Source organism: Dipodomys merriami, unplaced genomic scaffold, assembly GCF_024711535.1.
Source record: "Dipodomys merriami isolate MVZ:Mamm:240054 unplaced genomic scaffold, mDipMer1.0.p SCAF_2, whole genome shotgun sequence".
Taxonomy (NCBI): Eukaryota; Metazoa; Chordata; class Mammalia; order Rodentia; family Heteromyidae; genus Dipodomys; species Dipodomys merriami.
In genome coordinates, this window is record NW_027203381.1 from 6,294,137 (window position 1) to 6,308,270 (window position 14,134).

The window sequence follows — 14,134 nt, forward strand, 5'->3', positions numbered from 1 at the left end:
GTGTAGATGTGCCCATATGGAATATGTGTATTATGTCATGTATGCATCCATGTGATGTATGTATGTATGTATGTATATTTACGTGAATACAATTGTACACTTAGGTAATTCTCATTTAGTATGTTAATTAGAATTTGGTTCAAGTGAAACTTAACAAAATTAAAAAATGAGATTTAAGGGAGAGATCTTCCATGTGCTCCTGGACTCTAAAACCCTGAACCCACCTCTGACTAGACATAGAGTAGAGAGAAAATGGAAGCCTCTCCTGACTTGCTCTCCTTCCAGAGAACAAGCAGCCCTCTCCTCTGCCCTCATGAACTTCAAATAAGCTCACTGTGTTGTGCGCAGAGTGGGACCCTCCAGGGTTTCTGGCTTTTGCTTAGTCCTGAACACATGCATGAGAACACAGGAAAACATGGGGAAATGTAACCTTCAGCAAACAGTCCTCAAATCCACACAGAAAACAGACAGGTAAGAGTGAAACTGTGAGAGCGGGAGAACAAAAAAGGAGGGGTAACCATGCTGGACAAGAAACGGACTCATTTCCTCACTGAGGTGACTGTAGCCCCTCTTTGCACAGTCTTTACAATAAAATGACATGAAAAAAAGCTCATCTTGGACTTACTATGAAGTGACTGCAGTGTGGACAAGATTTTTTCTCTCTCTCTCTCTTTCTTTCTTTCTTTCTTTCTTTCTTTCTTTCTTTCTTTCTTTCTTTCTTTCTTTCTTTCTTTCTTTCTTTCTGTCAGTTATGGGGCCTGAACTCTGGGCTTGGGTGCTGTCCCTCAGTTCTTCAGCTCAAGGCGAGTCCTCTACCACAGTGCCACTTCCGGCATTTTCTGTTTATGTGGTGCTGAGGAGTCGAACCCAGGGCCTCATGCATGCGAGGCAAGCACTTTACCACTGAGCCACCTTCCCAGCCCCTGGACAAGATTTTTTAATGTTGCTTCTTTCCTCCTCTTTTCTTCCTTCTCTCCAGTGATACTAGCTCAAAGCAAGGGCTTTGCCCTTCTAGATAGGAACTTTACTTGTTTAGCTACAACTCCAGCTGCTTAGTGCCTTGGGTATTTTTGAAGTAGGGTCTCACTTTATGACTACGCCAAGCTAGGCTGCCATCTTCCTATTTGAACTTCTGTGTGTTGCTGGAGACAAAAGATGTGTGCCACTATGCCCAGCTGAGTGGAGTTTCCTGTAGCTGAGATACAGGCAAATGACAAGGTGCTCAGAAGTATTCAAGAACAATGATGTTCAGATTCTGCCTGCCCAGCATCTAGAATGACAGGCTTGCGCCACTACACCTGGACTGAGATTGCTTTTTACTGAGTGCTACAAAATGCTTAAGGATGGCTGCCAATACTTGAGTATGGAATCAAAAGTTGTTCCTTGTGAGCATCTCACACTTCCAGCATTTGGAAGTGCTTTGGTCATTATAGCCAAGTATCCTTGAAAAACATTATTGCAGAGAAAAAATTACTGTGAAATTTATGTAATCACTTAATCTCCATAAAGAAATATTTGGAAGAGGGCTGGGAAGGTGGCTCAGTGGTAGAGCGCTTGCCTTGCATGCATGAGGCCCTGGGTTCGATTCCTCAGCACCACATAAGCAAAAAGGAAAAAGCTGGAAGTGGCGCTGTGGCTCAAGTGGTAGAGTGCTAGCCTTGAGCTGAAGAGCTGAGGGACAGTGCCCAGGCCCAGAGTTCAGGCCCCACAACCGGACCAAAAAAAAAAAAAAAAAAAAAAGAAATATTTGGAAGAAAAAAAGAAATAGGGATAAAATATTCCCATGGTTGAAAGGACTTTTGAAATACACAGCATTAAGGTATTTGATTAAAATACTGGACAATAGAGAGAGAGGGGGAAGATGGTGGAGAAGATGCTGGAGGGTAAACAAGCTCTTGCATAGAAAGAAGTTTTAGAGTTCCAGTGAACAGTCCTAAGCCAGAGAATCACACCAAGTGTGCTATCACATTACAGAGAGTTAGGCCAGAGAGGGAAAATCCAGGCAAGGAGACAGATCTGAGCACTTGCCAGCAGCCACCATTACGGCGGCAGCTGTGGCTGTGGTGGCTGCAGCCGCCATACCTGCAAAACAGAGAGTCCGGGACGAAGGAGCCAGACATGGCGGTCAAGCGGATTCTACTCAACACCAGCAAGAACCTACAAGGAGCAGACATCTTCATCCTGCAGTTCGCAGACCAGAGACAACCCAGGAACCAAGACTCGGCATTAGTAGAAGCGTAACGTCCTCACTCCTTCTCAGGGAGCAGAGGAGGGAAGGCCATCCCTCCCCCCCAGTACTGGAGATCTCCATCTTGGATACTGACAAAGCTCATCAGAGCTGCTAGCTCCAACTCAGGCCTTGGAAGAAAACAAGAGCCATTTAGCAGGTCACAAGAACCTAATCTGACCTGCCAGACTCAGCTCCACCCAGCGAAAAGTCACCCAGCTCAGGCACCAGCCACAGGAGTGTCTTTCTTCACTGGGTAATCAGATCCAGAGGCTGCCCCTCCCTTTAGCAGCCTTGACAATCAATTGAAATTCAGTAAACAGAAACCCTGAGAGTGGCTCCAGGTTGGGCTCTGTGAGTTTCTCACAAACTATCCCCCTGGGAAAATCTACTCTTTGCTGAAAAGCCTCAACTCTACCCAGAACCTAGCCTCATCACAGCATCTCCAAACTTGAGGAAAAAGCCATCTCCCTTTTTTGTGATACTCAAAGCAGATCTCCTTCCCATTGAACTAAACTGGGAGGAGGATCACAAAATCCTGAGTAAAGCAGAGCATTTTTGTGCCTGTTCAAACAAACTGACTTAAGAAACCAACCAAGCCACCAGAAAATCAAACACCACAATGAGACCAGAGACTCCAACAAAGGCTGGTTACGGACACAAGGGAGATACAGGATTTTTCCCACCCCTCCCAAAAAAATCAAAGAACTTTTTTTTCCTTTTTTTGTACCTTTTATAAAAAATATTTTTTCTAACACTTTTTTAATTTTTAATTTTTACCTTTTTTGAAAAAAATTGTTTTCTAGTAACTTTTTTTTCCTCATAATTTTTTAGAGGTATATGTGTGTGTACGTTTTTCTTTCTTTTGTTTTTTTTTTTTGTTTTTTGTTTAGCTCTACTGAACTTCTGATTTTTTTTGTTTCTTTCTTATCCTTTTCATCTTTTCTTCTCTTTCGTTCTCCTTTATGTGACTTAATTGTTGTCCTGCACATCCTCAGATAAACACGTAATCGCTTATTAAACCTTATCCCCCATTGTGTACACACTTAATCCACAAATTTATTACTCAATTCAAAACCTCTTTGACTTAAATTCCTTAATAGTAGTACTACCTCTTTATACCTATATAATATTTTAAGTATTTTTATTTTTAAGTTTTTCACATCTCCTTTATATCTCTCCCCTTCTCTCATTATATCCATGTTCTTCTCTGAATTATTTTGTCTTTGTTTCTTTTTTACTTTTCTATTTTTTCTGGTCTCTTTTTTTCTCTTTCTCTTTCTTCTTTTTTTCTCTCTACTTCATCTTATTCAACCTATTTCCTGCTTTGAGATTAGGACTTTTAAGTTAACTCACCCTGTGCCTTCCCACATCACTCTATTCCTATTTTTTACCCTCATCTCTCCATAAACCTAATAATTTCTGGCTTACCAAATTCTTCTTTGTGGTTGGTAGCCCATTAATATATAGTTATTTGATATTGAATAGATGTATCTGTTGAACTAGATTGTATCTGCAGACTATTGACTGTACAAATACACACTTTGGTTGATGCTTGCCTTAAAATAGTGTTCTAGCACAAATCTGATGTTATTTTCATCCCAAATAGGCAGAGTAAGCACAAGAAAAATGACAAGTCCAGGTATCTCAACTCCCACTCATGATAATCAGGGGACAGAACAGAAATGAATAATCCAGAGGAGAGTTCCCAAATAGCTCTACAAACACTGTTGGGAACCATGATAAATGAAATGATTGAAAACATACAAAGGACACTGTAAGAGCCTGATATGGAGAAAGAGAAGGCAATCCAAAGGTTTATACAGGAATATCATGAGCATGAGGAAGCTACTCAAAAACTGATACAGGATTTGGATGAGCAGCTTGAGAATACTCAAAGAGAAAGGCAGGAATGGCATGAACAGGCTGAGAACACTCAAAGGGAACTACAGGAATGGCATGAATCTGAGGAAGCTAAGCAAAGAGTAATACAGGAACTGAGAGACCAGGATGAGAATAGAAAAAGATCTCTAAAGGCATTCATGGAATCCATTAACAAAGAGCTGAAGGAAGTCAGGGAGACCATAAAGGGAATGCTGAAAGGAACCCAACAGAAGAAAAGGGAGTCCAAGGAAACCATAACCAATCAACTAAGTGATTTGAGAATAAACATTGAACACCAAATTAAGGAAGTAAAAAAGTTCATACGAGATTTAAAACAAAGCTTCAACAAAGAATTTGAAGCCATCAAAGCTGACCAATTAGAAGGAAAAGAAATGAAAAAACAAAGTAGAAAATCTTGACAGCAGGTTAGACCATGCAGAAAATTGAATCTCGGGGATTGAAGACAGCCTAGATACTATAGAGAAAGAACATACAACCATCCAAGACAAGTCCAAAAAATATGATAGATCTATCCAACACTTGGAAGACACCATCAGAAGGCCTAATCTAAGGATAATGGGTGTAGAGGAGCACCTAGAAACAGAAGTTAATGGTCTAGGAAATTTGTTTAACAGGATCCTCTCAGAGAACTTCCCAAACATGTAAAAAGATAGGCCTATTCAAATACAAGAAGCTTTTAGAACTCCAGATAGACCAGACCAGAAGAGGACATCTCACCATCACATTATAATCCACACAGGATCAATTCAGACCAAGGAAAAGATCCTTAAAGCTGTCAAGGAGAAAAGATTAATCACCTATAAAGGGAAACCAATTAGAATCACCTCAGATTTCTCATCAAAGACAATCAAAGCAAGAAGAGCCTGGAATGATGTATGCCATGCCCTAAAAACAAACAACTATCAACCAAGAATACTGTACCCAGCTAAACTCTCCTCCATAACTGAAGGCCAATAAAAAACTTCCATAGCAAAGAAAAATTGAAACAATATATCTCCACCAAACCAGCTCTACAAAAGATTCTTAAAGATGTCCTACATATAGGAAACCAACAAGACCACAATAAAGGCCAAGAAATTGCACCCAACCTGATAATAAAAGAACCATAGGAAGAATCCAGTTTTCACAGCGCCCAAGAAGATGGGTAACATGGCAGGAACTCCCAAATACCTCTCAGTCCAATCTCTCAACATTAATGGTCTTAAATCTCTAATTAAGCGACATAGATTGTCTAGTTGGATTAAAAAACAAGATCCTTCTACCTGCTGCCTTCAGGAGTCACATCTTGCCCATATAAACAAACACATTTTCAATGTTAAAGGCTGGAACAAAATCTACCAAGCAAACGGCTCCCATAAACAGGCAGGAGTTGCAATCCTAATATCAGATAAAATAGACTTCAACTTAAAATTCGTGAGAAGAGATAAAGAAGGTCACTACATACTAATTAAGGGATCTCTCCTTCAGGAGGACATTACAATCCTAAATATCTATTCACCAAACACCGGAGCACCCAAATTTATCCAAGAAACACTACTTTCCCTCAAAACCCACATAGATCCAAAGACATTAATGGTTGGGGAATTTAACATACCACTCTCCCCACTAGATAGATCAACTCGGCAAAAACTCAACAGAGAAACCGCAGATCTAAACAACTGCATAGATCAAGTAGATTTAACAGACATCTACCGAATATTTCACCCAGAAAGATCAGAATACAAGTTTCTCTCAGCAGCACATGGAACATTTTCTAAAATAGACCACATTTTAGGCCACAAAGCAAACTTGTCCAAATTCAGAAACATTGAAGTTATACCTTGCATTCTCTCTGACCACAAGAGAATAAAATTAGAACTCAACTAAAGCCACCACGGAAAGTCTGGTAACACATGGAGGCTGAACAACACACTGCTGAATCAATAGTGGGTCATGGAATAGATTAGAAAGGAAATTCAAATATTCATGCTATTCAACAAAAATGAGCACACAAATTACCAGTTCCTCTGGGACACAGCAAAGGCAGCACTCAGAGGCAAGTTTATAGCTCTGAGTTCTTACATCAACAAATTGGAGAGATCTGAAACCAACAATTTAATGAGACATCTGAACCTCCTTGAAAAAGAGCAACAAGATAAACCCCAATCCAGTAGACAGAAAGAAATAATTAAAATTAAATCAGAATTAAATGAATTAGAATCCAAAAAAGTATAGAAAGAATCAACAAAACAGAGTTGGTTCTTTCAAAAAAATTAACAAAATTGACAGATCCTTAGAAAATCTTATCAGAAAAAGAAGAGAACACACCTAAATAAATAAACTCAGAGATGAGAATGGAAACTTCACAACAAAAACAACCAAGATTCAGAACATTATGAGGGAATACTTCTCAAAACTTTATGCCAATAAGTTTGAGAACTTGGCAGAAATGGAAATTTTCCTAGCAAATATTGACATGCCAACACTAAACACTAAGATGAGTTAAACCATCTTAACAGGCCCAAATCAAGCATTGAAATAGAAACAGCAATAAGAGACCTTCCAGCTAAGAAAAGTCCAGGACCAGATGGTTTTACAGCAGAATTCTACAAGGCCTTCAAAGCAGAGCTCACACCAATACTCCTCCAACTCTTCAATGAAATGGAAAGAGAAAGTTCACTACCGAGAACATTCTATGAAGCCATCATAACCCTCATCCCAAAACCAGGCAGGGAATCATCAAAGAAAGAGAACTATAGATCCATTTCTTTGATGAACATTGATGCAAAACTTCTCAACAAAATTTTGGCCAATCGATTTCAACATTTCATCCAAAAAATTATTAACCAATGGTCAAATAGGATTCATTTCAGGGATGCAAAGCTGGTTCAATATACGCAAATCAATTAATATTATTCATCACATCAACAGGAGCAAAGATAAAAACCACATAGTTATCACAATAGATGCAGAAAAAGCATTCGACAAGATCCAAAACCCCTTTATGATGAAGGTTTTGGAAAAATGAGGAATCCATGGAACATTCTTCAATACAATAAAGGCTGTATATGACAACCCTACAGCCAGCATTATACTTTATGGTGAAAAACTAAAGCCATTTCCTCTTAACTCAGGAACAAGACAAGAATGTCCACTGTCTCCACTTCTCTTCAATCTAGTATTAGAATGTCTAGCTACAGGAATAAGACAAGATGCAAACAAAAAGGGGTTCCAAATAGGCAAAGAAGACATAAAACTCTCCCTCTTTGCAGAAGACATGATCTTGTATTTAAAGAATCCCATAGACTCCACTCCCAAATTACTCAAGCTGATTCAAAACTTTGGTAAAGTAGCAGGGTATAAAATTAACCCCCCAAAATCAATGGCTTTTCTGTATGCCAACAATGAGAAAAGTGGGGCTGAAATTAGGAAAGCAACTCCATTTGTAGCCCCACAAAAATAAAATACCTAGGAATTAACCAACGAAGTGAAGGAACTCTATGATGAAAACTTTAAAAACTTGAAATAGGAAATCAAAACAGAACTTAGAAAATGGCAAAAATTTCCATGCTCCTGGATTGGAAAGATTAACATCATGAAAATGGCAATACTTCTCAAGGCTATCTACAAATTCAGTGGGATGCCTATCAAAATTCCAACCTCATTCTTCAAGGAAATAGAAGAGACAATCCAAAAATTCATATGGAACAATAAAAGACCCCGAATAGCAAAAACGCTCCTCAATGGAAAGAACACTGCTGGAGGAATATCAATACCAAGTTTCAAACTCTACTATAAAGCCATAGTAATCAAAACAGCTTGGTACTGGCACAAGATCAGACCTCAGGACCAATGGAATAGAATTGAAAACCCAGAAATGAACCTACAGACCTATAGCCATCTAATCTTTGATAAGGGAGCTAAAAAAATAGAATGGAAGAAAGACAGCCTCTTCAGTAAATGGTGGTGGCAAAATTGGTTAACAACTTATAGAAAACTAAAGCTAGATCCTTATCTATCACCCTGCACCAGAATCAACTCCAAATGGATCAAAGACCTCGGAGTCAAAGCAGACACTCTGAAAACATTACAGGATGGAATAGTAGAAGCCCTAGGTCGCCTTGGCGCAGGCCGAAATTTTCTTAATAGAGACCCAGAAACACAACAAATCAAAGAAAGGTTGGACAAATGGGATTGTATGAAATTGCAGAGCTTCTGCATGGCAAAGGACATAGCTAGCAAGATCAATAGAAAGCCCACGGATTGGGAGAAGATCTTCACTAGTTGTACAATGGACAGGGTCTCATATCTAAAATATACTTGGAACTCAAAAAATTAAATCCCCCAACAACAAATCCTCAAAGAAACAACTGCCCAATAAATAAGTGGGCTAAAGACTTAAAGAGAAACTTCTCTGAAGAAGAAAGAAGGATGGCCAATAGACACATGAAGAAATGCTCAACCTCCCTAGCCATAAAAGAAATGCAAATCAAAACAACATTGAGATACCACCTCACCCCAGTTAGAATGGCTAAAATCAAGAACTCTAATAACAACATATGCTGGAGGGGATGTGGACAGAATGGAACCTTACTTCATTTTTGGTGGGAGTGTAAACTCATTCAACCACTTTGGAAAGTAGTGTGGAGGTTCCTCAAAAGACTCCACATAGAACTCCCCTATGACCCAGCAATCCCACTTTTGGGCATTTACCCAAATGTTTACCAACAAGACCACACTAAAGCTACCAGCCCAACTATGTTTACTGCAGCATTATTTACTATAGTTAAGATCTGGAACCAACCTAGATGCCCCTCAGTAGATGAATGGATCAAGAAAATGTGGTATATATATACAATGGAATTCTATGCCTCCATCAGAAAGAATGACATTTCCCCATTTGTTAGGAAATGGAAAGGCTTGGAAAAAATTGTATTAAGTGAAGTAAGCCAGGCCCAAAGAAACATAGGTCCCATGGCTTCCCTTATTTGCAATATCTAATATATGTATGAGTCTAGCAGTAAAGGTCAGATAAGGTGATGTTAGGAAAATGAACCCTAAGATACGTATTGAAATGTTTTTTTTTCTTTCATGCATTTGTTTTTAACGCATTTATAAGATTATTTCTTTGTTGCTTTGTATGTCTCTCCCCCACTGTATAACCCCTGCTTTCACTGTATTTGATGTTGGTATAATTTGTGGAGGGGAAGGGGAAAATCAAGTCGTTTAAATAAGGATATAGGTGGACCCATTGCAACAATGAGAAGTACAAGTTGTCATGTCGAGAAAGTTACAACTTTGTTGGGGGGGAGGGGCGGGGAGGATTGGGTGGGGGACCGGGAGGAGGTTGGGAAGGGATGGGAATGGGAAACAAAGGAGGAGGCTACAATGCTTGATAAGAAATGTACTCATTATCTTGCCCATCTAATTGTAACCCCTCTGTACAGTATTTTCACAATAAAAAATAAATAAAAATTAAAAAAAATACTGGACAATAAAAATCTGGGCACTGATGGCTCATGTCAGTAATCCTAGCCACTCAGTAACTGTTACCTGAAGATGGCAGTTCAAAGTCAGCTGGAGCAGGAAAGTCTGTGACGCTCATCGCCAATTAACCACCAAATTGTTGCAAGTGGCGGTGTGGACGAGCCACTGGTCTTGAGCACAACAAAGTCAGATCCTAAATCCAATTTCCTGGACCAACACACACACCACCACCAACAAAAACAGCAACAACAATAACAACAGTGCTTCCTTCTGTTTATAACCATCAATGAACTGGGTTTGAAGACATCGGTTTAATCAGGAAAGAGGAAAGGCTGAAGACAGAGGTGTAGCCCGCAGGAAGGACACCAGGAGCACCTGCGCATGGCCGGGGGACGTCTCTGTGGAGTAGGCTGGCCCTGTCTTCCCAGGGGCCGCTGATGAAATCAAACATCTCGGGTTCGGAAATCCCCGGGAGAGTCTGCTCACTGCCAAGGTCCCGGACACGAACCCCGGGATGCAGGGATGTTCGCAGGTCCCTGCCCAGCTGGGCCTGGCAAACATCCCCTCTGGGTGTCTCCAGGACAGCATGGCTCTGGGGCACCTCGCACCCTTCCTGTTCTGCCCCAGGGGCTCCCTGGAATTCCGTGTTGGCTTGGCAACCATGGGTTAAGCCCAGAATATAGACTTCACTATCATTGTATGGAAAACATTCTTTTCACAATCAACATGATCAAAACGTACCTACAATTCCATATTACAAAAACAATAAAAATGAAAGAAATAAGACAATAATAAGCTACATAGATACCGCTAGTAAAGAAGATTCACAGTGACGCCCAGCATGCCGATCGATGTACGAGAGCTTAGGGTGTAGCCTATGAATTTGAAAACAAGTAACAATTTCTCCTACTACTGGTTCAGTGTAATACTAGTACTTTTTGTCCTAGACTTGAATGGTTTTCTATTTCAGTGATACGATTTAGTCATGTCTAGTTATTTTTTTATTGACTAAGTACAATTCGGGGGGGGGGAGGGGGAAAGAAGTGTCTTTCTGGTTACATTTTGAGATAATTATAAGTTTAAATTCTGGGCAATTTAATGAAGTAGAATTATATGAAAGATAAAAAGGCAGAATCAAAGTTCAGCAAAATGTATCACCAGGATGCCATGGGGTTAAGAAGAAAGGGGTAGACAAATGAAGACAAGAAGGCGAGGATAGATCCATTGTATGTGGGTGAGAATGTTGGGAGGTGTGACACTGTTTATATTCATAAACTGTTTTGTTGAAAGTCAACTCCTCAGTACAATTGCTTAAAGACAATAAGAAAAAAGATTCTATTATGCTTTTTGCAAAAAAAAAAAAGCAAAAAAATTTTTGAATTTTAATTCAGTTATATGAACTTTCGAAGAATATGTGAATCAGAGGCATATGTGTATATGTAAATGATGCTATGGTCTTAACTACATAACAACATAAAGAGTCATAATAAATCACATTACATTTCATTTGCCCAAGTTGGGCAAGTATATGTGCTTTATCTTTATATTTTATAAAATTGTTTTACAGGGCAGTCTTAAACAAAATCTAATTAAGTTATTTTACCTGGATTTAAACTAAATGTAGTTATTTGTTATTTCTCAAAGATATTTGTATGACTGGAATCTTTAATAATTACATCAACATTAAAATGTAAATTTCAATTGTAAATAACTGTGGGTTTTTATTTGTTTGTTTGTTTGGGGGAAGGTGTTTTCTGTCATTTTCAGTGTTGATTATCTAGAAATTTCATAACAAGATGGAAGAAGAGTGTTCTAACTGCCCAGGTAAGCATTAAAGAGATAGATACAAATTGTGAGGCAGAGGCAGAATTCCCATAAAAGTGAATCAGGAATAATCCCAGGGAAAAAGTGCACAGCAGAGAGAGGCTTGAGCCCTCAATCACCACACGCATCTCGGAGCAGCCTGGGGGAGTTGCCCTAGAGACTCAGTACACATAAAGCAGCCAGCACTCTTTGGACATTCAGACAATGTTGAACTTTCCCTGTAAGATGATCACATTTTCCATTCTCCACCACTTTAAAACAATTCCAATGTCCTTTGTGAAGTAATCAACATCCACCAACATTTTTGTTTCTCTTTTATAGGCTTGCACTTAATATAGGCACATATTCTACATGCCAACTGAAAACCATTGTGTAACATTCCCTTGGGGGACCCAAAGTGTTCACTAGATCAACAAGGCTGATTATCAGACTTGAGAAGATAACTTGTCTTATCATTTGGACAATTTTTGTTACACACATGTATGCTCACACATGTAGATATTCTATGTCCACGAGCATCCATGTCACAACAACATAACTACGTGTAATAACAATGGTATATTTACGTTAAACCCGTAATTTTAGGTATTGACATAAACAAGCATAAATAAATATATAATAACCAGAAGACATATAAGATTTATTAATAGGAGTTTGTGTGTGTGTGTGTGTGTGTGTGTGTGTGTGTGTGTGTGTGTGTGTGTGTGTGTGTGTGTGTGTGTGTGTGGTCGTGGGACTTGGACTCGGCCTAGAAACTGTCCCTAAGCATTTTTGTTCAGGGCTAGTGCTCTAGTACTTTGAGCCCTTCCAGTTTTTGAGTGGCTAATTAGAGGTAAGAGTCTCACAGGGACTTTTCTGTGCAGGCTCTCTTCAAACCACAATCCTCAGATCTCAGCATCCTGAGTACCTAGGATTATAGGCATAACCCACCAGTGCCTGACAATAGGAAATCGTTAAAAGGAGAAAAATACATATTCATAATATTTCCATATACACATTTGTATGCATAAGTACAATAATTACTGTATAATGATATTAAAAGGTGCATATAAAGTCAAGAATGAATATTATTTCTGCACACCTTTAGAGTAAAAACCTATTCATATGGTTTAATACATAATACAATATAGAAATCAAACATATACTCAGTATCTACAAGTAGTCTATTTAATTTTAAACATAGTCCCTTAATACATGATGCATTTACTTTTGGAACACTATTTCATGGCTCAGATTTCTGTTTTGCATACATAATATCAAAAAATTTCAGACAAAAGAACTGGCACAATTATCAAGTAAGTTACCTGGAAATTTAACTTTTCTATTCCCACAGAACAATGTAGTTTGCTCCATTCCTTTGTAAAATTACATAAAAGACTTAGATTTTTCTTGCATAAATATAATTTTATGGATATTGAACAAAACCTGTGAAGAAGAAACACAAATATTAAAAGGAGTTCAGCAACTTCTAATGAGATTTGAAGGTATGAAAAATCCAAGGGGGTATTTTGGGAAAGCTACCATTCTGTGTTACAATAAAGGGAGCAATTAAATAGGAGGAAGAATTATTAAACGATGAATTTTCTTCATATGCTACCAAATTGCTTTGGAGTGTTCAAAGAGTATGAATCAAATTACCTCCATTAAATGGATTTTCTTCTGGTTTGGTAAACGGAATAATGCAAAACCCCAACCATATAGTTAGTTTGGATTCCATAAAGCCGTGAAATAAAGTACAGTAGAGCCATGAATAGTGTTCCTATGCCAGGACAGAACACCTATTTTAATTCCGGTTTTGTGAGGGTGAGTCCGTAATTCCACAGAACCAGGGACAGAAAAGCTTTCTCTGGGTGCTTTGTTTGAGCCTCAGTTCCTGTGTCACTCGGGTGGTTGTGCTGTCTGTATGGGAGGTTCTCTTCCTTGACCACTTCAGGCCACGGTTTGGAATTGCTCTAATTTGTTCTGGTAATGGGTGCCAGATGTCAAGAGCACAAAACAAAGCTGGGCCAGGCACAAGCGTTGCCATTCTGACCTTCTGACGTTTTTCTCTTTTCTTTTTTGGTGAAAGTCAAATCTTCACAAACATGCTATATACAGTGGCCAAGCAACTGCTTTCCTGTGCAGATCATCCCCTCAGAAGAAACAGGGCGACTTGGCTCTCCCCAACAGGGCAGCATCTGCCACTGCGTCCCAGTAAGAAGAAAGGAGGAAAGAGAGGACCTGCCCCAACCACAGTCATAAGATCCTCGGCTCTGCAATGACTGAAACTTCTTCAGAATCGCCTTCTCCAAACTGGGTCTTTTGAGCCTCTCTTTTGTAAAGATGGATAGGGCTGCTGTGTTGTTGTTGTTTTTTTTATTCCTTTTTATGCTTTATTTTTTCAGTCAGTCCTGGTCAAAAATGTATTTTCTTGTATAATACAGAGTTCATTTATTGCATTTCTCACTCCGTTTGTCTTGGTAAAATGCGTTTAAGTCTGCAGATATCTCCACAGATTAAATCAAAGTGAATGTACTCAAATGTCGGCTACTGTTGGTAAGAGTACAGTCAACTAGTGTAGGATTTTCAGGTCTGATCATTTAAACCTCATCTTCATTAACAGATTTCCTTGTAGGATCTGAAGGCACTTGGCTGGCCTTTTTGTATTTGTAATGAAGTTTCATTCCAAAGAACATTCAGATGAGTATGTTTCTTGGTATAAAATGAGGTACT

At 39.0% G+C, this 14,134-nt stretch overlaps 1 long non-coding RNA gene across 1 annotated transcript; it reads left to right on the forward strand.

The window, feature by feature from the left end:
- The first annotated feature begins 10,371 nt into the window (after positions 1-10,371).
- On the forward strand, positions 10,372-13,720 carry LOC138831544 (uncharacterized). Its single transcript, XR_011373370.1, has 3 exons — positions 10,372-10,451; positions 11,346-11,422; positions 13,491-13,720. It is a non-coding gene; the product is annotated as an uncharacterized lncRNA (long non-coding RNA).
- The last annotated feature ends 414 nt before the right edge of the window (positions 13,721-14,134 follow it).